Genomic DNA, 23,471 nt, shown 5'->3' with positions numbered 1-23,471 from the left:
GTGTTCCAGGGTGATTTCATTGGAAGCGCTTTTTTTTGTGCTCTAGGATGATTTCCTTGGAAGCAAATATTTGTGTTCTTAGGAGGTATCGTTGGAAGCAAATTTATTGTGTTCTGGGGTAATTTCGTTGGAAGTGAATTTTTTGTGTTTTCGGGTGATTTCTATGTAAGCAAGTTTTTGAAATATGGGGTCATTTCGTTGGAACCGTGTTTTCTCTGCTCTGGAGTCATTATGTTGGAAGCTAATTTTTTGTGTTCTGGGGTAATTTCGTTGGAAGAGAATATATTGTTCTCAGAAGATTGTGTTGCAAGCAAATTTTTTGTGTTCTGGCGTAATTTCGTTGGAAGCGAATTTTTTGTTTTCTCGGGTGATTTCGATGGAAGCAAATTTTTGAAGTATTGGATCATTTCGTTGGGAGCGTGTTTTCTGTGCTCTGGAGTCACTTGGTTGGAAGAGAATTTTTGGTGCTCTGGAGTGATTTCGTTGGAAGCGAATTTTGTGAGTTCTGGGGTAATTTCGATAGAAGCGATTTTTTTGTCTCTGGGGTCATTTTGTTGGAAGAGAATTTTTTGTGTTCTGGTGTGATTTCGTTGGAAGCAAATTTTTTGTGTTCTGGGGTAATTTCGTAGGAAGCGAATTTTTTGTCTTCTCGGGGGATTTCGAAGGAAGCAAATTTTTGAAGTAGGGGGACATTTCGTTGGAAGCTTGTTTTCTGTGCTCTGGAGTCATATCTTTGGAAGGGAATTTTTTATGCTTTGGGGTGATTTCGTTGGAAGCGAATTTTTTGTGTTCTAGTGTGATTTCGTTGAAAGGGAATTTTTTGTGTTCTAGGGTGATTTAGTTGGACATGAATTTTTTGTGTTCTCGGGTGATTTCGTCGTAAGTGAATTTTTTGTATTCTAGGGTGATTTCGTTGAAAGGGAATTTTTTTGTGTTCTAGGGTGATTTCGTTGAAAGGGAATTTTTTGTGTTCTCGGGTCATTTCGTTGGAATCGTGTTTTCTGTGCTATGGAGTCATTTTGTTGGAAGGGAATTTTTTGTACTCTGTGGTGATTTCGTTGGAAGTGAATTTTTTGTGTTCTCCTGTGATTTCGTTGAAAGGGAATTTTTGGTGTTCTGGGGTCATTTCGTTGGAAGCCTGTTTTCTGGGTTCTAGAGTCATTTGTTTGGAAGCGAATTTTTTGTGTTCTGCTGTGATTTCGTTGGAAGCTAATTTTTTTGTTCTCGGGTGATTTTGTCGAAAGGGAATTTTTGTGTTCCAGGGTGATTTCGTTGGAAGCGAATTTTTTTGTGCTCTGGGATGATTTCTTTGGAAGCAGATATTTGTGTTCTCAGGAGAGATTGTTTTAAGCGAATTTATTGTGTTCTGGGGTAATTTCGTTGGAAGCGAATTTTTTGTGTTTTCGGGTGATTTCGATGGAAGCAAATTTTTGAAATATGGGGTCATTTCGTTGGAACCGTGTTTTCTCTGTTCTGGAGTCATTATGTTGGAAACTAATTTTTTGTGTTCTGGGGTGATTTCGTTGGAAGCAAATTTTTTGTGTTCCCGGGTGATTTCAATGGTAGCAAATTTTTGAAGTATGGGATCATTTCTTTGGGAGCGTGTATTCTGTGCTCTGGAGTCATTCCGTTTAAAAGCGAATTTTTTGTGTTCTGGGGTGATTTCGTTGGAAGCGATTATTCGTGTTCTCAGAAGATTTCGTTGGAAGCGAATTTTTTGTTTTCTCCGGTTTTTTCAATGGAAGCAAAGTTTTGAAATATGGGGTCATTTCGTTGGAAGTGTGTTTTCTATGCTCTGGAGTCATTTCGTTGGAAGCGAATTTTTTGTGTTTTGGGGTGATTTCATGGAAGCAAATTTTTTGTGTTCTGTGGTAATTTCGTTGGAAGCAATTTTTTGTGTTCTGGGGTCATTTCGTTGGATGTAAATTTTTTGTGTTCTGGGGTAATTTCGTTGGAAGTGAATTTTTTGTGTTCTCGGGTCATTTCAATGGAAGCAAATTTTTGAAGTATGGTATCATTTCGTTCGAAGCGTGTTTTCTATGCTCTGGAGTCATTTTGTTGGAAGCGAATATTTGTGTTCTAAGATGATTTCGTTGCAAGCGAATTTTTTGTTTTCTTCGGTTTTTTTGATGGAAGCAAATTTTTGAAGCAGGGGGTCATTTCGTTGGAAGCGTGTTTTCTGTGCTCTGGAGTCATTTCGTTGGAAGCGAATTTTTTGTTTTCTGGGGTGATTTCGTTGGAAGCAAATTTTTTGTGTTCTGGTGTAATTTCGTTGGAAGCGAATTTTTTGTGTTCTGGGGTCATTTCGATGGAAGCAAATTTTTGAAATAGGGGGACTTTTCGTTGGAAGCTTGTTTTCTGTGCTCTGGAGTCAGATCTTTGGAAGGGAATTTTTTGTGCTTTGGGGTGATTTTGTTGGAAGCGAATTTTTTGTGTTCTAGTGTGATTTCGTTGAAAGGAAATTTTTTGTGTTCTAGGGTGATTTCGTTGGAAATGAATTTTTTTGTTCTCGGGTGATTTCATCGAAAGGGAATTTTTTGTGTTCTAGGGTGATTTCGTAGAAAGCGAACCTTTTTTTGCTCTGGGATGATTTCTTTGGAAGCGAATATCTGTGTTCTCAGGAGATTTCGTTGCAAGCGAATTTATTTTGTTCTGGGGTAATTTCGTTGGAAGCTAATTTTTTGTATTCTCAAGTGATTTCGATGGAAGCAAAATTTTGAAATATGGGGTCATTTCCCTGGAAGCATGTTTTCTATGCTTTGGAGTCATTTCTTTGGAAGCAAATTTTTGTGCTCTGGGGTGATTTCTTTGGAAGCTAATATTTGTGTTCTCAGGACATTTCGTTGCAAGCAAATTTTTTGGGTTCTGCGGTAATTCTTTGTAAGCGAATTTTTTGTGTTCTCCGGTTTTTTCGATGGATGGAAGCAAATTTTTTAAGTAGAGGGTCATTTCGTTGGAAGCGTGTTTTCTGTGCTCTGGAGTCATTTCTTTGGTAGCGAATTTTTTGTGCTCTGGGGTGATTTCGTTGGAAGCAAATATTTGTGTTCTCATGAGATTTCGTTGTAAGCGAATTTTTTGTGTTCTGGGGTAATTTCGTTGGAAGCGTATTTTTGTGTTCTTTGGTTTTTTTGATGGAAGGGAATTTTTTTAAGTAGGGGGTCATTTCATTGGAAGCGTGTTTTCTGTGCTCTGGAGTCATTTCGTTGGAAGGGATTTTTTTGTGTTCTGGGGTGATTTCGTTGGAAGCGAATATTTGTTTTCTCAGAAAATTTCGTTGCAAGTGAATTTTTTGTGTTCTGTGGTAATTTTGTTGTAAGTGAATTTTTTATGTTCTCCGGTTTTTCGATGGCAGCAAATTTTTTAAGTAGGGGGTCATTTCGTTGGAATCGTGTTTTATGTGCTCTGGAGTCATTTCCTTGGAAGGGAATTTTTTGTGATCTGGGGTGATTTCATTGAAAGCGAATTTTTTGGGGTTCTAGCATGATTTCGTTGGAAGCGAATTTTTTGTGTTGTGGGGTTATTTCGATGGAAGCAAATATTTTCTCTTCTGTGGTAATTTCGTTGGACGTGAATTTTTTGTGTTCTCAGGTGATTTCATTGAAAGGGAATTTTTTGTGCTCTGGGATGATTTCTTTGGAAGCGAATATTTGTGTTCCCAGGAGATTTCGTTGAAAGCGATTTTTTTGTTCTCAGGAGATTTCGTTGGAAAAGAATTTTTTTGTCCTCTGGGGTAATATCATTGGAAGAGAATTTTTTATGTTGTTCGGTTTTTTCGATGGAAGCAAATTTTTGATGTAGGGGGTCATTTCTTTGTAAGCATGTTTTCTGTGCTCTGGAGTCATTTCGTTGGAAGCAAATTTTTTGTGCTCTGGGGTGCTATGGTTGGAATCGAATTTTTTGTGTTCTCGGGTGATTTCGATTGAAGCAAATTTTTGAAGTAAGGGATCATTTCATTGGAAGCGTGTTTTCTGTGCTCTGGAGCAATTTCGTTGGAAGCAAATTTTTTGTGTTCTGGGGAGATTTCGTTGGAAGCGAATATTCGTGTTCTCAGAAGATTTCGTTGCAAGCGAATTTTTTTGTGTTCTGGGGTAATTTCGTTGGAAGCGAATATTTTGTTTTCTCCGGTTTTTTCGATGGAAGCAAATTTTTGAAGCAGGGGGTCATTTCATTGGAAGTGTGTTTTCTGTGCTCTGGAATCATTTCGTTGGAAGCGAATTTTTTGTGTTCTGGGGTGATTTCATGGAAGCGAATTTTTTGTGTTCTGGGGTGATTTTGTTGGAAGCGAATTTTTTGTGTTCTGGGGTGATTTCGATGGTAGCAAATTTTTGAAGTACGAGGTCATTTCGTTGGAAGCATGTTTTCTATGATCTGGAGTCATTTCTTTGGAAGTGAATTTTTTGTGCTCTGGGGTGATTTCCTTGGAATCGAATATTTGTGTTCTCGGGAGATTTCATTACAAGCGAATTTGTTGTGTTCTTGGGTAATTTCGTTGGAAGCGAATTTTTTGTGTTCTCGTGTGATTTCGTTGAAAAGGAATTTTTTATGTTCTAGGGTCATTTCATTGGAAGCATGTTGTCTGTGCTGTGGAGTCATTTCATTGGAAGTGAATTTTTTTTGCTCTGGGGTGATTTCGTTGGAAGCCAATTTTTTGTCTTCTCGGGTGATTTCTTTGAAAGCTAATTTTTTGTGTTTTAGCGTTGTTTCGTTGGAAGCGAAGTTTTTGTGTTCTGGGTTGATTTCGTTGGAAGCAAATTTTTTCTGTTCTGTGGGAATTTCATTGGACGTGTATTTTTTGTGTTCTTTGGTGATTTATTTGAAAGGGAATTTTTTGTGTTCTAGGGTGATTTCCTTGGAAGTGAAGTTTTTTCTGCTCTGGGGTGATTTGGTTGGAAGCGAATTTTTTGTCTTCTGTGGTGATTTCGATGGAAGCGAATTTTTTATGTTCTAGGGTGATTTCGTTGGAAGCGAATTTTTTGTGCTCTGGGGTGATTTAGTTGGAAGCGAATTTTTTCTGTTCTCGTGTGATTTCGTTTAAAGGGAATTTTTGTGTTCTGGGGTAATTTCGTTGGAAGCATATTTTTGTGTTCTCCGGTTTTTTCGATGGAAGCGAATTTTTTAAGTAGGGGGTCATTTCGTTGGAAGTGTGTTTTCTGTGCTCTGGAGTCATTTCGTTGGAAGCGAATTTTTTGTGTTCTCGGGTGATTTCGATGGAAGCAAATTTTTGAAGTAAGGGTTCATTTCGTTGGAAGCATGTTTTCTGTGCTCTGGGGTAATTTCGTTGGAAGCTAATTTTTTGTGTTCTGGGGTTATTTCGTTGGAAGCGAATTTTTTATATTCTCCGGTTTTTCGATGGAAGCAAGTTTTTGAAGTAGGGGGTCATTTCGTTGGAATCGTGTTTTCTTTGCTCTGGAGTCATTTCGTTGGAAGGGAATTTTTCGTGCTCTGGGGTGATTTCGTTGGAAGCCTATTTTTTGTATTCTCGGGTGATTTCATTGAAAGCTAATTTTTGTGTTCTAGCGTGATTTCATTAGAAGCGAATTTTTTGTGTTCTGGGGTGATTTCGATGGAAGCAAATTATTTCTGTTCTGTGGTAATTTCGTTGGACGTGAATTTTTTGTGTTCTCGGGTGATTTCGTTGAAAGGGAATATTTTGTGTTCTATGGTGATTTCGTTGGAAGCGAATTTTTTTGTGCTCTGTGATGATTTCTTTGGAAGCAGATATTGTGTTCCCAGGAAATTTCGTCGGAAGCGATTTTTTGTGTTCTGGGTAATTTCGTTGGAAGCGAAATTTTTGTGTTCTCGGGTGATTTCGATGGAAGCAAATTTTTGAAATATGGGGTCATATCGTTGGAAGCATGTTTTTGGTGCTCTGGAGTCATTTCTTTGGAAGTGAATTTTTCGTACTCTAGGGTGATTTCGTTCAAAGCAAATTTTTTGTGCTCTTGAATGATATCTTTGGAAGCGAATATTTGTGCTCTCAGGAGATTTTGTTGGAAAAGAATTTTTTGTCTTCTGGGGTAATATCGTTGGAAGAGAATTTTTTGTGTTCTCGGTTGATTTCGATGGAAGCAAATTTTTGAAATAGGGGGTCATTTTGTTGGAAGCGTGTTTTCTGTGCTCTGGAGTCATTTCGTTCGAAGCGAATTTTTTGTGCTCTGGCGTGTTATTGTTGGAAGCGAATTTTTTGTGCTCTAGGAGGATATCTTTGGAAGAGAATATTTGTGTTCTCAGGAGATTTCATTGGAAAAGAATTTTTTGTCTTCTGGGGTAATATCTTTGAAAGAGAATTTTTTGTGTTCTCAGGTGATTTCGATGGAAGCAAATTTTTGAAGTATGGGGTCAAATCGTTGGAAGCGTGTTTTCTGTGCTCTGGAGTCATTTCTTTGGAAGCGAATTTTTCGTGCCCTGGGGTGATTTTGTTGGAAGCGATTTTTTTGTGTTCTAGGGTGATTTCGTTGGAAGTGAATATTTTTCTGCTCTGGGGTGATTTGGTTGGAAGCGAGTTTTTTGGCTTCTGTAGTGATTTCGATGGAAGCGAATTTTTATGTTCTAGGGTTTTTTCGTTGGAAGCGATTTTTTGTGCTCTGGGGTGATTTCGTTGGAAGCGAATTTTTTGTGTTCTCGGGTGATTTTGTTGAAAGTGAATTTTTGTGTTCTGGGGTAATTTCGTTGGAAGCGTATTTTTGTGTTCTCCGGTTTTTTCAATGGAAGCGAATTTTTTAAGTAGGGGGTCATTTCGTTGGAAGTGTGTTTTCTGTGCTCTGGAGTCATTTCGTTGGAAGCGAATTTTTTGTGTTCTCAGGTGATATCGATGGTAGCAAATTTTTGAAGTAAGGGATTATTTCGTTGGAAGCGTGTTTTCTGTGCTCAGAAGTAATTTCGTTGGAAGCGAAGTTTTTGTGTTCTGGGGTGATTTCGTTGGAAGCGAATATTTGTGTTCTCAGAAAATTTCGTTGCAAGCAAATTTTTAGTGTTCTGGGGTTATTTCTTTGGAAGCAACTTTTTTATGTTCTCTGGTTTTTCGATGGAAGCAAATTTTTGAAGTGGGGGTCATTTCGTTGGGATCGTGTTTTCTGTGCTCTGGAGTCATTTCGTTGGAAGGGAATTTTTTGTGCTCTGGGGGGATTTTGTTGGAAGCCAATTTTTTGTGTTCTCGGGTGATTTCATTGAAAGCTAATTTTTGTGTTCTAGTGTGATTTCGTGGGAAGCGAATTTTTTTGTGCTCTAGGATGATTTCTTTGGAAGCGAATATTTGTGTTCCCAGGAGATTTCGTTGGAAGCGAATTTATTCTGTTCTGGGGTAATTTCGTTGGAAGCGAATTTTTTGTGTTCTCGGGTGATTTCGATGGAAGCAAATTTTTCAAATATGGGGTCAATTCATTGTAAGCGTGTTTTCTGTGCCCTGGAGTCATTTCGTTGGAAGCGAATTTTTTGTGTTCTGGTGTGCTTTCGTTGAAAGCGAATATGTGTGTTCTCAGAAAATTTCGTTGCAAGCGATTTTTTTGTGTTCTGGGGTAATTTCTTTGGAAGCGAATTTTTTATGTTCTCCGGTTTTTCGATGGCAGCAAATTTTTTAAGTAGAGGGTCATTTCGTTGGAATCATGGTTTATGTGCTCTGGAGTCATTTCCTTGGAAGGGAATTTTTTGTGCTCTGGGGTGATTTCATTTTAAGCTAATTTTTTTGTGTTCTAGCGTGATTTCGTTGGAAGCGAATTTTTTCTGTTCTGGGGTTATTTCGATGGAAGCAAATATTTTCTATTCTGTGGTAATTTCGTTGGACGTGAATTTTTTGTGTTCTCGAGTGATTTAGTTGAAAGGGAATTTTTTGTGTTTTGGGATGATTTCTTTGGAAGCGAATATTTTTGTTCCCAGGAGATTTCGTTGGAAGCAATTTTTTTGTGTTCTGGGGTAATTACGTTGGAAGCGAATTTTTTGTATTCTACTGGTTTTTCGATGGAAGCAAATTTTTTAAGTAGGCGGTCATTTCATTGGAACTGTGTTTTCTGTGCTCTGGAGTCATTTCGTTGGCAGCGAATTTTTGTGCTCTGGGGTGATTTATTTGGAAGCGAATTTTTTATGTACTCGGGTGATTTCGTTGGAAGTGAATTTTTTCTGCTCTGGGGTGATTTGGTTGGAAGCGAATTTTTTGTCTTCTGTGGTGATTTCAATGGAAGCGAATATTTTATGTTCTACGGTGATTTCGTTGGAAGCGAATTTTGTATGCTCTGGGATGATATTTTTGGAAGCGAATATTTGTGCTCTCAGGAGATTTAATTGGAAAAGAATTTTTTGTGTTCTGGGATAAATTCGTTGGAAGCGAATTTTTTGTGTTCTGGGGTGATTTCGATGGAAAAAAATTTTTGAAGTGGTGGTCATTTCGTTGGAAGCGGGTTTTCTGTACTCTGGATTCATTTCGTTGGAAGCGAATTTTTTGTGCTGTGGGGTGATTTCGTTGGAAGCGAATTTTTTCTGTTCTCGGGTGATTTTGATGGAAGCAAATTTTTGAAGTATGGGGTCATATCGTTGGAAACAAATTTTTTGTGTTCTCGGGTGATTTCGTTGGAAGTGAATTTTTTCTGCTCTGGGGTGATTTGGTTGGAAGCGAATTTTTTGTCTTCTGTGGTGATTTCGATGGAAGCGTATTTTTTTGTTCTAGGTTGATTTTGTTGGAAGCGAAATTTTTGTGTTCTCGGTTGATTTCGTTGAAAGGAAATTTTTGTGTTATAGGGTTATTTCGTTGGAAGCGAATTTTTTGTGCTCTGGGATGATATCTTTGGAAGCAAATATTTGTGTTCTCAGGAGTTTTCGTTGGAAAAAAAATTTTTGTCTTCTGGAGTAATATCGTTGGAAGAGAATTTTTTGTGTTCTCTGGTTTTTTTGATGGAAGCAAATTTTTGAAGTAAGGGGTCATTTCGTTGGAAGCGTGTTTTCTGTGCCCTTTAGTCATTTCGTTGGAAGCGAATTTTTTGTACTCTGGGGTGATTTCGTTGGAAGCGAATTTTTGTGTTCTCTTGTGATTTCTTTGAAAGGAAATTTTGTGTTTTCGGGTGATTTCGTTGAAAGAGCTAATTTTTTGTGTTGTAGCGTGATTTCGTTGGAAGCAAATTTTTTTTTTATTCTGGGGTGATTTCGATGGAAGCAAATTTTTTTCTGTTCTGTGATAATTTCTTTGGACTTGAATTTTTTGTGTTATCGGGGGCTTTTGTTGGAAGCGAATTTTTTTGTGCTCTGGGATGGTTTCTTTGGAAATGAATGTTTGTGTTCTCAGGAGATTTCGTTGGAAAAGAATTATTTGTCTTCTGGGGTAATCTCGTTGGAAGAGAATTTTTTGTGTTCTCCGGTTTATTCGATGGAAGCAAATTTTTGAAGTAGGGGGTCATTTCGTTGGAAGCGTGTTTTCTGAGCCCTGGAATCATTTCGTTGGAAACGAGTTTTTTGTGCTCTGGGGTGATTTCATTGGAAACAAATATTTGTGTCCTCAGGAGATTTCGTTGGAAAAGAAATTTTTGTCTTCTGAGGTAATTTCATTGGAAGCGAATTTTTTTGTGTTCTCAGATTATTTCAATGGAAGCAAATTTTTGAAGTATGGGATCATTTCGTTGGAAGCTTGTTTTCTGTGCTCTGGATTCATTTCTTTGGAAGCCTATTTTTTGTTTTCTGGGGTAATTTCGATGGAAGCTAATTTTTTGTGTTCTCTTGTTTTGTCAATGGAAGCAAATTATTGACATAGGGGGTTATTTCATTGGAAGCGTGTTTTCTGTGATCTGGAGTCATTTCATTGGAAGCGAATTTTTTGTGTTCTGGGGTGATTTCGTTGGAAGCGAATATATGTGTTCTCAGAAGATTTCGTTGAAAGCGAATTTTTTGTGCTCTGGGGTGATTGCTTTGGAAGCGAATATTTGTGTTCTCAGGAGATTTCGTTGCAAGCGAATTTTTTGTGTTCTGGGGTAATTTCGTTGGAAGCGTATTTTTGTGTTCTCCGTTTTTTTCGATGGAAGCGAAATTTTTAAGTAGGGGGTCATTTCATTGGAAGCGTGTTTTCTGTGCTCTGGAGTCATTTCGTTGGAAGCGAATTTTTTGTGTTCTCTGGTGATTTCGATGGAAGCAAATTTTTGAAGTATGAGATCATTTTGTTGAAAGCATCTTTTCTGTGCTCTGGAGTAATTTCGCTGGAAGCGAATTTTTTTTGTTCTGGAGTGATTTCGTTGGAAGCGAATATTTGTGTTTTCAGAAAATTTCGTTGCAAGCGAATTTTTTGTGTTCTGGGGTAATTTCGTTGGAAGCTAATTTTTTGTGTTCTCCGGTTTTTTCAATGGAAGCAAATTATTGAAATAGGGGGTCATTTCATTGGAAGCGTGTTTTCTGTGATCTGGAGTCATTTCATTGGAAGCGAATTTTTTGTGTTCTGGGGTGATTTCGTTGGAAGCGACTATATGTGTTCTCAGAAGATTTCGTTGCAGGCGAATTTTTTGTGTTCTGGGGTAATTTCATTGGAAGCGAATTTTTTGTGTTCTCAGGTGATATCGTTGAAATCGAATCTTTTTATTCTAGGGTGATTTCTTTGGAAGCAAGTTTTTTGTGCTCTGGGGTGAGTTCGTTGGAAGCGAATATTTGTGTTCTCAGGAAGTTTCGTTGGAAAAGAAATTTTTGTCTTCTGGGGTAATTTCGTTGGAAGTGAATTTTTTGTGTTCTTGGGTGATTTCGATGGAAGCAAATATATGAAATAGGGGGACATTTCGTTGGAATCGTGTTTTCTGTGCTCTGGAGTCCTTTCGTTGGAAGGGAACATTTGTGTTCTGGGGTGATTTCGTAGGAAGCGAATTTTTTGTGTTCTCGGGTGATTTCATTGAAAGGGAATTTTTGCGTTCTAGGGTGATTTCGTTGGAAGTGAATTTTTTCTGCTCTGGGGTGATTTGGTTGGAAGCGAATTTTTTGTCTTCTGTGGTGATTTCGATGGAAGCGTATTTTTTTGTTCTAGGTTGATTTTGTTGGAAGCGAAATTTTTGTGTTCTCGGTTGATTTCGTTGAAAGGAAATTTTTGTGTTATAGGGTTATTTCGTTGGAAGCGACTTTTTGTGCTCTGGGATGATATCTTTGGAAGCAAATATTTGTGTTCTCAGGTGTTTTCGTTGGAAAAGAATTTTTTGTCTTCTGGGGTAATATCGTTGGAAGAGAATTTTTGTGTTCTCCGGTTTTTTCGATGGAAGCGAATTTTCTAAGTAGGGGGTCATTTCGTTGGAAGCGTGTTTTCTGTGCCCTTTAGTCATTTCGTTGGAAGCGAATTTTTTGTACTCTGGGGTGATTTCGTTGGAAGCGAATTTTTGTGTTCTCTTGTGATTTCTTTGAAAGGAAATTTTGTGTTTTCGGGTGATTTCGTTGAAAGAGCTAATTTTTTGTGTTGTAGCGTGATTTCGTTGGAAGCAAATTTTTTTTTATTCTGGGGTGATTTCGATGGAAGCAAATTTTTGAAGTATGGGGTCATTTCGTTGGAAGCTTGTTTTCTGTGCTCTGGAGTCCTTTCCTTGGAAGGGAACTTTTTGTGTTCTGGGGTGATTTTGTAGGAAGCGAATTTTTTTGTGTTCTCGGGTGATTTCATTGAAAGGGAATTTTTGCGTTCTAGGGTGATTTCGTTGGAAGCGAATCTTTTGTGCTCTGGGATGATTTCGTTGGAAGCGAATATTTGTGTTCTCAGGAGATTTCATTGCAAGCGAATTTTTTGTGTTCTGGGGTGATTTCATTGGAAACGAATTTTTTGTGTTCTCGGGTGATTTCTTTGAAAGCAAATTTTGTGTTTTCGGGTGATTTCCTTGAAAAAGCTAATTTTTTGTGTTGTGGCGTGATTTCGTTGGAAGCAAATTTTTTTTATTCTGGGGTGATTTTGATGGAAGCAAATTTTTTTTCTGTTCTGTGATAATTTCTTTGGACGTGAATTTTTTGTGTTATCGGGAGCTTTTGTTGGAAGCGAATTTTTTTGTGCTCTGGGATGGTTTCTTTGGAAGCGAATATTTGTGTTCTCAGGAGATTTCGTTGGAAAAGAATTTTTTGTCTTCTGGGGTAATCTCGTTGGAAGAGAATTTTTTGTGTTCTCTGGTTTATTCGATGGAAGCGAATATTTGTGTTCTCAGGAGATTTTGTTGCAAGCGATTTTTTTGTGTTCTGGGGTAATTTCGTTGGAAGCGTATTTTTGTGTTCTCCGGTTTTTTCGATGGAAGCGAATTTTTTAAGTATGGGGTCATTTCGTTGGAAGCGTGTTTTCTGTGCTCTGGAGTCATTTCGTTGGAAGCGAATTTTTTGTGTTCTCTGGTGATTTCGAAGGAAGCAAATTTTTGAAGTATGAGATCATTTTGTTGAAAGCATATTTTCTGTGCTCTGGAGTAATTTCGCTGGAAGCGAATTTTTTTTGTTCTGGAGTGATTTCGTTGGAAGCAAATATTTGTGTTCTCAGAAAATTTCGTTGGAAGCGAATTTTTTGTGTTCTGGGGTAATTTTGTTGGAAGCTAATTTTTTGTGTTCTCTGGTTTTTTCAATGAAAGCAAATTATTGAAATAGGGGGTCATTTCATTGGAAGCATGTTTTCTGTGATCTGGAGTCATTTCATTGGAAGCGAATTTTTTCTGTTCTGGGGTGATTTCTTTGGAAGCGAGTATATGTGTTCTCAGAAGATTTCGTTGAAAGCGAATTTTTGTGTTCTCTTGTGATTTCTTTGGAAGCGAATATTTGTGTTCTCAGGAGATTTCGTTGCAAGCGAATTTTTTGTGTTCTGGGGTAATTTCGTTGGAAGCGTATTTTTGTATTCTCCGGTTTTTTCGATGGAAGCGAATTTTTTAAGTATGGGGTCATTTCGTTGGAAGCGTGTTTTCTGTGCTCTGGAGTCATTTCGTTGGAAGCGAATTTTTTGTGTTCTGGTGTGATTTCGTTGGAAGCGAATATTTGTGTTCTCAGAAAATTTCGTTGCAAGCGAATTTTTTATGTTCTGGGGTAATTTCTTTGTAAGCGAATTTTTTATGTTCTCCGGTTTTTCGATGGAAGCAAATTTTTTAAGTAGGGGGTCATTTCGTCGGATTCGTGGTTTATGTGCTCTGGAGTTGTAAGAGAATTTTTTGTGCTCAGGGGTGATTTCATTGAACGCTAATTTTTTGGGTTCTAGCGTGATTTCGTTGGAAGAGAATTTTTTGTGTTCTCGGGTGATTTCGATGGAAGCAAATTTTTTCTGTTCTGTGGTAATTTCGTTGGACGTGACTTTTTTGTGTTCTCAGGTGATTTTGTTGAAAGAAAATTATTTGTGTTCTAGGGTGATTTCGTTGGAAGCGAATTTTCTGTGCTCTGGAGTCATTTCGTTAGAAGCTAATTTTTTGTGTTCTCGGGTGATTTCGTTGAAAGGGAATGTTTTGTGTTCTAGGGTGATTTCGTTGGCAGCGAATTTTTTGTGTTCAGGGGTGATTTCGATGGAAGCAAATTTTTGAAGTATGGGGTCATATCATTGGAAGCGTGTTTTCTGTGCTCTGGAGTCATTTCTTTGGAAGCGAATTTTTCGTGCTCTTGGGTGATTTCGTTCGAAGGGAATTTTTTGTGCTCTGGGATGATATCTTTGGAAGCGAATATCTGTGTTCTCACGAGATTTCGTTTGAAAAGAAGTTTTTGTCTTCTGGGGTAATATCATTGGAAGAGAATTTTTTGTCTTCTGTGGTGATTTCGATGGAAGCGATTTTTTTTTGTTCTATGGTGTTTTCGTTGGAAGCGAATTTTTTGTGTTCTTGTGTGATTTCATTGAAAGGGAATTTTTGTGTTCTAGGGTAATTTCGTTGGAAGCGAATTTTTTGTGCTCTGGGACGATTTCGTTGGAAGCGAATATTTGTGTTCTCAGGAGATTTCATTGCAAGCAAATTTTTTGTGTTCTGGGGTGATTTCATTGGAAGCGAATTTTTTGTGTTCTCGGGTGATTTCTTTGAAAGGAAATTTTGTGTTTTCGGGTGATTTCGTTGAAAAAGCTAATTTTTTGTGTTCTAGCGTCATTTCGTTGGAAGCAAATTTTTTTTATTCTGGGGTGATTTCGATGGAAGCAAATTTTTTTCTGTTCTGTGATAATTTCGTTGGACGTGAATTTTTTGTGTTATCGGGTGCTTTCAGTGGAAGCGAATTTTTTTTGTGCTCTGGGATGATTTCTTTGAAAGCGAATATTTGTGTTCTCAGGAGATCTCATTGGAAAAGAATTTTTTGTCTTCTGGGGTAATCTCGTTGGAAGAGAATTTTTTGTGTTCTCCGGTTTATTCGAAGGAAGCAAATTTTTGAAGTAGGGGGTCATTTCGTTGCAAGCGTGTTTTCTGTGCTCTGGAGTCATTTCGTTGGATGCGAATTTTTTGTGCTTTGGTGTGATTTCGCTGGACGCGAATATTTGTGTTCTCAGGAGATTTCGTTGCAAGCGAATTTTTTGTGTTCTGGGGTGATTTCGTTGGAAGTGAATTTTTTGTGTTCTCAGGTGATTTCGATGGAAACAAATTTTTGAAGTACGGGGTAATTTCTTTGGAAGCGTGCTTTCTGTGCCCTGGAGTCATTTCGTTGGAAACGACTTTTTTGTGCTCTGGGGTGATTTCGTTGGAAGGAATTTCTTTTAATCTGGGGTAATTTCGTTGGAATCGAATTTTTTGTGTTCTCGGGTGATTTTGATCGAAGCGAATTTTTTATATTCTTGGATTATTTCTTTGGAAGCGAATTTTTTATATTCTTGGGTTATTTCTTTGGAACCGATTTTTTTTGTATTCTGGGTTGATTTCGTTGGAAGAGAATGTTTTGTGCTCTGGGGTAATTTCGTCGGAAGAGAATTTATTGTTCTCTGGGATGATATCTTTGGAAGCGAATATTTGTGTTCTCACGAGATTTCGTTGGAAAAGAATTTTTTTGTCTCTGGGGTAATATTGTTGGAAGAGAATTTTTTGTGTTCTCCTGTCTTTTCAATGGAAGCAAATTTTTGAAGTAGGGGATCATTTCTTTGGAAGCGTGTTTTCTGTGCTCTGGAGTCAACTCTTTGGAAGCGAAATTTTTGTTCTCTGGGGTGATTTCGTTGGAAGCGAATTTTTTTTTGTTCTCGGGTGATTTCTTTGAAAGGGAATTTTTGTGTTCTAGGGTGATTTCGTTAGAAGCGAATTTTTTGTGTTCTGGGGTGATTTCGTTGGAAGCCAATATTTGTGTTCTTGGGTGATTTTGTTGGAAGGGAATTTTTGTACTCTGGGGTGATTTCTTTGGAAGCAAATTTTTTGTGCTAAGGGTGATTTCTTTGGAAGCGAATATTTGTGTTCTTAGGAGATTTCGTTGGAAGCAAATTTTTTTTCTTCTGGGGTAATATCGTTGGAAGCGAATTTTTTGTGTTCTGGGGTGATTTCGTGGAAGGCGAATTCTTTGTGTCTCCGGTTTTTTTCGAATGAAGCAAATTTTTGAAATAGGGGGTCATTTCGTTGGAAGCGTGTTTTTTTACGTGATCTGGAGTCTTTTCGTTGGACTGAATTTTTGTGTTTTTCGTTGATTTCGATGGAAGCGAAATTTTTGTTTTCTAGGGTCCTTTCACTGGAAGCGTGTTTTCTGTGCTCTGGAGTCATTTCGTTGGATGCGAATTTTTTGTGTTCTAGGATGATTTCGTTGGAAGCAAATTTTTTGTGTTCTCGGGTGAGTTCGTTGGTAGCGTTTTTTCTGTGTTCTGGAGTCTTTTCGTTCGATGTGAATTTTTGTGTTTTGCGGTGATTTCGATGGAAGCGAAATATTTGTTTTCTGGGGTCATTTCATTGGAAGTGTGTTTTCTGTGCTCTGGAGTCATTTCGTTGGATGCGAATTTTTTGTGTTCTAGGATGATTTCGTTGGAAGCGAATTATTTGTGTTCTCGAGTGATTCCGTTGGTAGCGTTTTTTCTGTGTTCTGGAATCATTTCGTTGGAAGCGAAATTTTTGTGTTCTGCGGTGATTTCTTTGGGAGCAAATTTTTTGTGTTCTGGGGTGATTTTGTTGGAAGCGAATTTTTTTGTTCTGGGGTGATTTCTTTGGAAGCAAAGTTTTGTGTTCTGGGGTGATTTCGATGGAAGCGAAATTTTTGTGTTCTGGGGTGATTTCGATGGAAGCAAATTTTTTCTGTTCTGGGGTAATTTCGTTGTTTGCAAATATATGCGTACTCAGGTGATTTTATTCAGTTCTGGGGTAATTTCGTTGGAAGCCAATATTTGTGTTCTTGGGTGATTTTGTTGGAAGGGAATTTTTTGTGCTCTGGGTTGATTCGGTTGGAAGTAATTTTTTTCTATTCTGGGTTAATTTTTTTGGATGCGAATTTTTTGTGTTCTTCGGTTTTCGTCGGAAGCGAATATTTGTGTTCTCAGGAGATTTCGTTGCAAGCTAATTTTCTGTGTTTTGGTGTAATTTCATTGGAAGCTAATTTTTTGTGTTCGCTGGTTGTTTCGATGGAAGAAAATTTTTCAAGTAGGCGGTCATTTCGTTGGAAGCGTGTTTTCTGTGCTTTGGAGTCTTTTCATTGGAGGTGAATTTTTGTGTTTTGCGGTGATTTCAATGGAAGCGAATTTTTTATGTGCTAGGGTGATTTCGTTGGAAGCGAAATTTTTGTTTTCTGGGGTCATTTCATTGGAAGCGTGTTTTCTGTGCTCTGGAGTCATTTCGTTGGAAGCGAATTTTTTATGTTCTCCGGTTTTTTCGATGGAAGCAAATTTTGGAATTAGGGGGTCATTTCGTTGGAAGCGTGTTTTCTGTGCTCTGGAGTCATTTTATTGGAAGCGAATTTTTTATGTTCTGGGGTGATTTCGTTGGAAGCAAATATATGTGTTCTCAGAAGATTTCGTTGCAAGCGAATTTTTTGTGTTCTGGGGTAATTTCGTGGGAAGCGAATTTTTTATGTTCTCCGGTTTTTCGATGGAGTCATTTCGTTCGAAGGGAATTTTTTGTGCTCTGGGATGATTTCATTGAAAGCTAATTTTCGTTGGAAGAGAATTTTTTCTGTTCTGTGATAATTTCGCTGGACATGAATTTTTTGTGTTATCAGATGATTTCGTTGAAAGGGAATTTTTTGTGTTCTAGGTTGATTTCGTAGAAAGCGAATTTTTTTGTGCTCTGGGATGATTTCCTTGAAAGCGAATATTTGTGTTCTCAGGAGATTTCGTTGAAAAGAATTTTTTGTGTTCTGGGGTAATTTCGTTGGAAGCGAATGTTTTGTGCTCTGGGATGATATCTTTGGAAGCGAATGTTTGTGTTCTGATGTAATTCCGTTAGAAGACAATGTTTTGTGTTTTGGGGTGATTTCGTTGGAAGCGTGTTTTCTGTGCTCTGGAGTCCTTTCGTTGGAAACGAACATTTATGTTCTCAGGAGATTTCATTGCAAGCGAATTTTTTGTGCTCTGGGGTGATTTCATTGGAAGCGAATTTTTTGTGTTCTCGGGTGATTTCGTTGAAAAAGCTAATTTTTTGTGTTCTAGCGTGATTTCGTTGGAAGTGAATTTTTTGTGCTCTGGTGTGATTACATTGGGAATGAATATTTCGTGCTCTGTGGTGACTACGATAGAAGCAAATTTTTTCTATCCTGGGGTAATTTCGTTGATATCGAATTTTTTGTGCTTTAGGGAGATTTCGTTGCAAGCGAATTTTTTGTACTCTGGGGTGATTTCGTTGGAAGCAAATGTTTTCTGCTCTGGGATAATTTCGTTGGACGAGAATATTTTTAAGTATGGGGTGATTTCGTTAGAAGCGTGTTTTCTGTGCTCAGGAGTCATTTCGTTGGAAGCGAATGTTTTATGTTCTGGGGAGATTTCATTGGAAGCGAATTTTTTGTGTTCTCAGGTGATTTCGATGGAAGCAAATGTTTGAAGTAGGGGGTCATTTTGTTCGAAGCGTGTTTTCTAGCTATGAAGTCATTTCGTTGGAAGCAAATTTTTTGTGCTCTGGGGTGATTTCGTTGGAAGCAAATTTTTTGTGTTCTGGGGTAATTTCGTTGGAAACGAATTTTTTGTGCTCTGGGGTGATTTTGTTGGAAGAGTGTTTCTTGTGTTCTGGGGTAATTTCGTTGTAATTGAATTTTTTGTGCTCTGGGGTGATCTCGTTGAAAGGAAAAGATTTTGTTCTGGGGTGATTTTGTTGGAAGCGAATTTTTTTGAAGTATGGGTTTCTTTCGTAGGTAGGGTGTTTTCTGTTCTCTAGAGTAATTTTTTGGAAGCAAATTTTTTGTGTTCTGGGGTGATTTCGTTGGAGGCGAATTCTTTGTGTCTCCGGTTTTTTTGAATGAAGCAAATTTTTGAAATAGGGGGTCATTTCGTTGAAAGCATATTTTCTGTGCTCTGGAGTCTTTTCGTTGGATGTAAATTTTTGTGTTTTGCGGTGATTACGATGGAAGCGAAATTTTTGTTTTCTGGGGTCATTTCATTGGAACCGTGCTTTCTGTGCTCTGGAGACATTTCGTTGGATGCGAATTTTTTGCGTTCTAGGGTGATTTCGTTGGAAGTTTAATTTTCGTTTTCTGGGGTCATTTCATTGGAAGCGTGTTTTCTGTGCTCTGGAGTCATTTCTTTGGAAGCGAATTTTTTATGTTCTCCGGTTTTTTCGATGGAAGCAAATTTTTGAATTAGGGGGTCGTTTCGTTGGAAGCGTGTTTTCTGTGATCTTGAGTCATTTCATTGGAAGCGAATTTTTTGTGTTCTGGGGTGATTTCGTTGGAAGCGAATATATGTGTTCTCAGAAGATTGCGTTGCAAGCGAATTTTTTGTGCTCTGGGGTGATTTCTTTGGAAGCGAATATTCGTGTTCTCAGGAGATTTCCTTCCAAGCAAATTTTTTGTGTTCTGGGGTAATTTCTTTGGAAGCGTATTTTTGTGTTCTCCGGTTTTTTCGATGGAAGCGAATTTTTGAAGTAGGGGGTCATTTTGTTGGAAGCGTGTTTTCTGTGCTCTGGAGTCATTTCGTTGGAAGCGAATTTTTTTGTTCTGGGGTGATTTCATTGGAAGTGAATATTTGTGTTCTCAGAAAATTTCGTTGCAAGAGAATTTTTTGTGTTCTGGGGTAATTTCGGTGGAAGCGAATTTTTTATGTTCTCCGGTTTTTCGATGGAAGCGTGTTTTCTGTGCTCTGGATTCATTTCGGTGGAAGCGAAATTTTTGTGTTCTGGGGTGATTTCAATGGAAGCCAATATTTGTGTTCTCGGGTGATTTTGTTGGAAGGGAATTTTTGTACTCTGGGGTGATTTCTTTGGAAGCAAATTTTTTGTGCTCTGGGATGATTTCTTTGGAAGCCAATATTTGTATTCTCAATAGATTCCTTTAGAAGTGAATTTTTTGTTATCAGGGGTAATTTCGTTGGAAGCGAATTTTATGTGTTCTCTGGTCTTTTCGATGGAAGAAAATTTTTGAAGTCTGAGGTCATTTCTTTGGATGCGAATTTTTTATGTTTTCAGGTGATTTCGATGGAAACAAATTTTTGAAGTATGGGGTCATTTCTTTGCAAGCGTGTTTTCTGTGCTCTGGAGTCACTTCGTTGTAAGCAAATTTTTTGTGCTCTAGTGTGATTCCTTTGGAAGCGAATATTTGTGTTCTCCGAAGATTTGGTTGCAAGCGAATTTTTTGTTTTCTTGGGTAATTTCGTAGGAAGCGAATTTTTTGTGTTCTACTGTTTTTCGCTGGAAGAAAATTTTTGACATAGGGGGTCATTTCGTTGGAAGAGAATTTTTTGTGCTCTGGGGTGATTTCGTTGGAAGCGAATTTTTTGTATCCCCTGTTCATTTTGTTGAAAGCGAAGTTTTTATGTTCCAGGGTGATTTCGTTGTAAGCAATTTTTTTGTGCTCTGGGGTATTTGGTTGGAAGCGCATATTTTGTCTTCTCTGGTGATTTCGATTGAAGCGAATTTTTTATGTTATAGGGTCATTTTACGGGAAGCGAATTTTTTGTGCTCTGTGGTGATTACGTTGGAAGTGAATTTTTTTTTCTCGGGTGATTTCGTTGAAAGCGAATTTTTTGTGTTCGAGGTGATTTTGTTGGCAGTGAATTTTTTGTGTTCTGGGGTCATTTCTTTGGAAGCGTGTTTTCTGTGCTCTGGAGTCATTTCGTTGGAAGCTAATTTTTTGTGCTCTGTGGTGATTTCGTTGGAAGCGAACTTTTTTTGTTCTCGGGTGTTTTCGTTGAAAGAGAATTTTTTGTGTTCTAGGGTGATTTCGTTGGAAGCGAATTTTTTGTGCTAAGGGTGATTTCTTTGGAAGCGAATATTTGTGTTCTCAGGAGATTTCGTTGGAAGCGAATTTTTTTTCTTCTGGGGTAATATCGTTGGAAGCGAATTTTTTGTGTTCTTGGGTATTTAGTTGGAAGCGAATTTTTTGTGCTGTCTGGTGATTTTGTTTGAAGCGAATTTTTTCTCTTCAGGGTTAATTTCGTTGGAAGCTAATTTTTTGTGTTCTGGTGTGATAACATTGGGAATGAATATTTCGTGCTCTGTGGTGACTACGATAGAAGCAAATTTTTTCTCTCCTGGGGTAATTTCGTTGAAAGGGAATTTTTTGTGTTCTAGGATGATTTCGTTGATATCAAATTTTTTGTGCTTTAGGGTGATTTTGTTGGAAGCGAATTTTTTGTGCTTTGGGGTGATTTCGTTGGAAGCAAATGTTTTCTGCTCTGGGATAATTTCGTTGGACGAGAATATTTTTAAGTATGGGGTGATTTCGTTAGAAGCGTGTTTTCTGTGCTCAGGAGTCATTTCGTTGGAAGCGAATGTTTTATGTTCTGGGGTGATTTTGTTGGAAGCGAATTTTTTGTGTTCTCGGGTGATTTCGATGGAAGCAAATGTTTGAAGTAGGGGGTCATTTCGTTCGAAGCGTGTTTTCTAGCTATGGAGTCATTTCATTGGAATCAAATTTTTTGTGCTCTGCGGTGATTTCGTTGGAAGCGAATTTTTTGTGTTCTCGGGTGATTTTGTAGAAAGCCAATTTTTTGTGTTCTGGGGTAATTTCATTGGAAGCAAATTTTTTGTGTTCTCGGGTGATTTTGTAGAAAGCCAATTTTTTGTGTTCCAGGGTGATTTCGTTGGAAACGAATTTTTTGTGCTCTGGGTCGATTTTTTTGGAAGAGTATATCTTGTGTTCTGGGGTAATTTTGTTGTAATCGAATTTTTTGAGCTCTGGGGTGATTTCGTTGAAAGAAAAAGATTTTGTTCTGGGGTGATTTTGTTGGAAGCGATTTTTTTGTGTTCTGGGGTGATTTCGTTGGAGGCGAATTCTTTGTGTCTCCGGTTTTTTCGAATGAAGCAAATTTTTGAAATAGGGGGTCATTTCGTTGGAAGCGTGTTTTCTGTGCTCTGGAGTCTTTTTATTGGATGTGAATTTTTGTCTTTTGCGGTGATTTCGATGGAAGCGAAATTTTTGTTTTCTGGGGTCATTTCATTTGAACCGTGTTTTCTGTGCTCTGGAGTCATTTCATTGGATGCGAATTTTTTGTGTTCTAGGATGACTTCGTTGGAAACGAATTTTTTGTGTTTTCGGGTGATTTCTTTGGTAGCGTTTTTTCTGTGTTCTGGAGTCATTTCATTGGAAGCGAAATTTTTGTGTTCTGCGGTGATTTCTTTGGGAGCAAAGTTTTGTGTTCTTGGGTGATTTCGATGGAAGCAAATTTTTTCAGTTCTGGGGTAATTTCGTTGGAAGCCAATATTTGTGTTCCTGGGTGATTTTGTTGGAAGGGAATTTTTTGTGATCTGGGTTGATTTGGTTGGAAGTAATTTTTTTCTATTCTGGGGTAATTTCGTTGGATGCGAATTTTTTGTGTTCTTCGGTGATTTCGTTGGAAGCGAATATTTGTGTTTTTGCTTGATTTGGTCGGAAGCAAATATTTGTGTTCTCAGGAGATTTCGTTGCAAGCTAATTTTTTGTCTTTTGGGGTTATTTCATTGGAAGCTAATTTTTTGTGTTCGCTGGTTTTTCCGATGGAAGAAAATTTTTCAAGTAGGGGGTCATTTCGTTGGAAGTGTGTTTTCTGTGCTCTGGAGTCTTTTCGTTGGATGTGAATTTTTGTGTTTTGCGGTGATTTCGATGGAAGTGAATTTTTTATGTTCTAGGGTGATTTCGTTGGAAGTGAAATTTTTGTTTTCTGGGGTCATTTCATTGGAAGCGTGTTTTCTGTGCTCTGGAGTCATTTCTTTGGAAGCGAATTTTTTGTGTTCTCGGGTGATTTCGTTGAAAGTGAATTTTTTATGTTCTAGGGTGATTTTGTTGGAAGCAAATTTTTTGTGCTCAGGTGGGCTTTAGTTGGAAGCGTGTTTTCTGTGCTCTGGAGTCATTTCTTTGGAAGCAAATTTTTTGTGCTCTGGGGTGATTTTGTTGGAAGCGAATTTTTTGTGTTCTCTGGTTTTTTCAATTGAAGCAAATTTTTGAAGTAGGGGGTCATTTCGTTGGAAGCGTGTTTTCATTTTCTGGAGTCATTTGTTGGAAGCCAATTTTTTGTGCTCTGGGGTGATTTCTATGGAAGCAAATTTTTTGTGTTCTCTGGTGATTTCGTTGAAAGCGAATATTTGTGTTCCCAGGTGATTTCATTGGAAGCGAATTTTTTGTCTTCTGGGGTAATATCGTTGGAAGAGAATTTTTTGTGTTCTCCGGTTTTTTCGATGGAAGCAAATTTTTGAAATACGGGGTCATTTCGTTGGAAGCGTGTTTTCTGTGCTCTGGAGTCACTTCGTTGGAAGCGAATTTTTTGTGCTCTGGGGTGATTTCGTTGGAAGCGAATTTTTTGTGTTCTCGCGTGATTTCGTTGAAAGGGAATTTTTGCGTTCTAGGGTGATTTCTTTGGAAGCGAATATTTTGTGCTCTGGGATGACATTTTTGGAAGCGAAAATTTGTGTTCTCAGGAGATTTCGTTGTAAAAGAATTTTTTGTCTTCTGGGGTAATATCGTTGGAAGAGAATTTTTTGTGTTCTCCGGTTTTTTCGATGGAAGCAAATTTTTGAAGTAGGGGGTCATTTCGTTTGTAGCGTGTTTTCTGTGCTCTGGAGTCGTTTCTTTGGAAGCGAATTTTTTGTGTTCTGGGGTGATTTCTTTGGAAGCGAATTTTTTGTGTTCTGTGGTAATTTCGTTGGAAGCGAATTTTTTGTGCTTTGGGGTGATTTCGTTGGAAGCGAATTTCTTGTGTTCTGTGGTATTTTAGTTGGAAGCTATTTTTTTGTGTTTTAAGGTGATTTCGATGGAAGCAAATTTTTGAAGTATGGGTAATTTCATTGTAAGCGAATTTTTTTGTGTTCTCGGGTGATTTCGGTGGTCCCGAATTTCTTGTGTTCTGGGTAGATGTCGTTGGAAGCATATTTTTTGTGTTCTGGGTTAAGTACGTTGGAAGCAAATTTTTTGTGTTTTGGGGTGATATCTTTGTAAGCATGTTTTCTGTGCATTGGAGTCATTTCCTTGGAAGCAAATTTTTTGTGTTCTGGGGTGATTTTGTTGGAAGCGAATTTTTTGTGTTCTAGGGTGATTTCTTTGGA

Source organism: Meriones unguiculatus, chromosome 5 (genome assembly GCF_030254825.1).
Source record: "Meriones unguiculatus strain TT.TT164.6M chromosome 5, Bangor_MerUng_6.1, whole genome shotgun sequence".
NCBI classification, from domain to species: Eukaryota; Metazoa; Chordata; class Mammalia; order Rodentia; family Muridae; genus Meriones; species Meriones unguiculatus.
The sequence above is the reverse complement of the archived record's forward strand: the minus strand, read 5'-3'. Positions refer to the sequence as shown.